The sequence below is a fragment of the Strongylocentrotus purpuratus genome, unplaced genomic scaffold, assembly GCF_000002235.5.
Source record: "Strongylocentrotus purpuratus isolate Spur 01 unplaced genomic scaffold, Spur_5.0 spur5_contig_835, whole genome shotgun sequence".
NCBI lineage: Eukaryota > Metazoa > Echinodermata > Echinoidea > Camarodonta > Strongylocentrotidae > Strongylocentrotus > Strongylocentrotus purpuratus.
This window is the reverse complement of record NW_022145541.1, coordinates 974,123-978,247: the sequence shown is the minus strand read 5'-3', so window position 1 is coordinate 978,247 and position 4,125 is coordinate 974,123. Positions and strand designations below refer to the sequence as shown.

General features: G+C 35.8%; 1 long non-coding RNA gene across 1 annotated transcript; it reads right to left on the bottom strand.

The window, feature by feature from the left end:
- Window positions 1-444: 444 nt before the first annotated feature.
- LOC115923715 lies at window positions 445-3,278 on the bottom strand. The gene is made up of 3 exons (XR_004064061.1): window positions 2,736-3,278; window positions 1,211-1,286; window positions 445-464 (listed from the first exon to the last, which is right to left on the bottom strand). It is a non-coding gene; the product is annotated as an uncharacterized LOC115923715 (long non-coding RNA).
- Between the last annotated feature and the right edge of the window lie 847 nt (window positions 3,279-4,125).

The following is a 4,125-nucleotide window of genomic DNA, read 5'->3' as shown; positions in this document are numbered from 1 at the left end:
CCCCCCATTTAGATTAGCATCTGAGACTGTTTAATTGTTCAAATAATCATTATATTTTACGATTGTGAACATGATCTTTCCAAGCTATAGGACTTTCTTATCATTTCATCTTTTACAAATATTGTTCCACTATTTATTACAAAAATGCATTACGATTTTCACTTCAACATGTGGTATTACCACATTTTAATGGTCCAGACATGCATTAAATCATTCTTACAATCTAATTCCTCTTTGAAACGTAATCATATAAATATAGAGAGAGAGACTGGTTACCGTCTTTTATCAATAAATAGTCACTGTCGCAACAACATTCTAAATCAACATGCACCACTCGGACTTGAATAAGCCACGTGCGTTCTGCATCTGGAACAGCAATCTTCCACGAGCACGGGTAGATTGTCGATTTCAGTAGTTGAGGTCTTGTATTAAACTCCAATGTTTCCCGGGATTTGAGCACTGAGCTGTGAAATGAAGAGCATAACAGAAACACAGTCATATCCTCAATCACATCATCATCATCATCACCATCATCATCATATCACATCATCATTATCATCATCATCATCATCATCACCACCACCATCATCATCATAATCATCATCATCATCATCAGCATCATCATCAACATCACCATCATCATCATCATTATCATCATCATTATCATCATCATCAGCATCATCATCACCACCACCATCATCATCCTCATCATTATCATCATCATCAGCATCATCATCAACATCACCATCATCATCATCATCATCATCAGCATCATCATCATCATCATCACCACCATCATCAACGTCATATAATTATCATCATCATCATCACCATAATCATCATCATCATCATCGTAGTCGTCCTCGTCATGCTAAACCGTTTTTGGTTACGTACCTTTACAGTGAGACGACAGTTCTAGTGCTATCATGACTGATTATTCAATTCAAAAAGGATGTTCTACCAGACTGCTACAACGTTTATTTTGTATACAAACATCCCCAAGCTCACTTGGATTAATATGATTTTCACATCATCATCAATTCATCATTATCATCATCATCATCATCATCACCACCACCATCATCAACGTCATTATTGTCATCATCATCATCATCATCATCATCATCATCTTTCTCGTCATCATTATAATCATCATCATCATCATCATTATACAGTTCTCTTCATCTAACCGTTTTTAGTTTATACGTACCTTTACAGTAAGACGACAGTTCGAGCGCTATCATGACGCTGATTATACAATTGAAAAAGAATTTTCTACCAGATTGCTAAAACATAAACAGATTGAGAACAAATATTATATCCTGGGACAAAAAGGAATTCAATTTGTTTTTTCAATGGTTTGACCATATAAAATGATTTGATGTTGAATTGATTTATTGATTTCTGCATTCCTCATACAATAATTATCAGTAACAACATGAACATTTTGTACATAGTACATTTTTCAAATCACAATGAATAAAACAATTTATGAAGCAAGATGTTTGGAACGATTGGCATAGTATAATATGCTGAAGATTATGATTACGTACAGCGACAGCAAAATATGGTAATATAAACAGGCAAAAAAACTACAGGAATTAAATGGCAAAAAATGACAAAAATTAAATAGGCATATAACATGCATGAATGGAAAGTTTCATCTTTATTACCACCTTGTACTTGTCATACCTGTTCGTTTGGCTCACTATAGTATATTTACTGTATATATAACTTTATTGTATTACTTGTAAACATGATCAGTTTTGGTCCTTGGACCTTTGAATCATGTATATTTATATGTCTTTTTAAACCGACATCTTTTTGATGAAGTGCCTTTCATATGCAGTTACAATGTGCTGCACATATAGATCCACATGTTTGGCCCACTTCAAAATCAAATATCACTTTAAAAAGGCCAGTGTTCTTCTCGAGCAAATTAAAATTGGACTTCGGAAGGTACTTGAACTGGTCAACATCATTAGTTTTGAAGCAATAGTAGGTAGCAAATTTTAAAACTTTGCAGCAAAAAACGATGATATAATAATAATAATAGTGGGTTCTTGTATAGCGCTCATGTCAGTCAGATTTGACCCTCCTGGCGCTCCCGATTATTACCCTGGCCTTAGCACGGCTGCCATACGGCGCTCTAGCATTTCAAGGAATAAATTCCTACCAGGTACCCATTTACTTCACCTGGGTGGAGTGTGGCAAATGTAGATCAATGTCTTGCCAAAGGACATTAGTGCGGCGGCGGGACTCGAACCGCGGACCTTGTGATCGACAGTCCGGCGACGTATCCACTCGACCACAACACCTCTACATATGCATGGGGAAATACATTTTTCGGATTGTCACTAATTATTTAACCTGCAGTTTCCCTCGAAGACATGTTATACGAGTCGTTGAGTAAGCTATTTCAATGCACGATCCTCAGCATATTCGCTCAAAATATTTTCTCTGAATGTATTTCAATGATCTCACCGGGACCGGCGCGCCGGTATGCAGCGATGCGATCATTTAGTATTCCTCTGTTATCATGATTATAATTATCCACTTGTTGAGCAGGAATGAAAATTAATGGGCAAGGACGTTGGGGAGTTATTTGGGGCATACATTTCTGTAAATAATTTCAGATAATTAAGCAGACACACGATTAAACGTGGTAATATTATTTAGATTCTATTGCCCTCACATTGAGCAGAGAGTTAATAACACAATAACATTTTACCTACCTTATTTGGGGTATTTGCTAAAACGATTCGCATTCTTTTTGTTGTATCCATGATCACTTTCCACTGGCACTGAAACGAACATAGGAGAAACAGACCTATAAGCTGTTCGGTTGGGCGCACACGATCATGAAGACTGAAAGCACAATATACCTTGTCCCAACATCAATGAGAGTTTCAACAATATTTCGGATGGAGAACTAAACACACATTGGCTGCCTGATCAAAGGAAGGCTGTCCAAGGGTCATATCACAAAAACCTCGCGTTGAATGGCATAAAATCATTTGTGTGCACCAGTATGAGTAATCACATAAAAGATCATCATGGCTATATATAAACAGATCTGCACAATATGTTTATACCGAGGATGGTTGCCGTAAACTTGAATGAACGTGATGAGACGATCACTGTAATTTTGCAGCGAATGTGCATGCCCTCAACAATAATTAATGTGGTTCATATCGCAGCTTCCATGGTAACGTAATAGGCAAAGGCAAATTGGTTCTGGTCGCTTAATAGTACATTTTTCTAACGGGTATGCACACAATAACGCCGTTATATTCTTATTAGCATCACCGTTGGTGCTTGCAAACCTATGACTTGCCCTGAGTTCATATTTGTATATTATTGTTAGGCATGAATGGATGACGTCATATAATTTTGAAACGCTCTGATAAGCACGCATTTACAAAACCACTATATCGGCGCAATTAGAAAGTCAGAATACCAAAAAAATAAACTTTGCTCAAAACATATCATTTTATTATGAAAAGAATGCATACATGGTCCAGTCAATATCCTGCAATTGTTGGCATGTGATGTTTGCTGATTGGCTTAATATGCAAGTTCTCGTTATGACATGTAAATTCGAGTGTGAAACTTACGTTACCGAACGATACACTTTTTCAAAAGTTGTGGTAAAAGATATTTCTATTGAATGGTAAGTGTATGTTACTTTTAAAATATGCAACATAGTGCCCGAATTTAATGCAGGTCATCAATTATGTTCATTCAGTTTTATTACGAAATCACTTTGGAAAATCAAAATTTTCAAAACATCAGTATGTACACAGAAATATGATAGACAAAATCACAAATCGTATCTTTTTACTTTAAACAATATATCTTAAAGTCAGAGATATGCTTTTAACATTCATGAAGTCCTTTCATGATCAGTTTTTAATTTCAGTCATTGAGTTTAAGAATGGACACCATGTGATATTTCAATTGTGTCACCAATCGCGGTAACGTAGGTTTCGTAACAGGTAACGTAAAATACATGTTTTCAAAGTCTGACAATATACTGGCGTACATGTACTATCGTATGCATGGAAAAGATTGAAAGAGTAAAATACATTCTCAAAATGATTCAATGAAATAGAAAAACCCTTA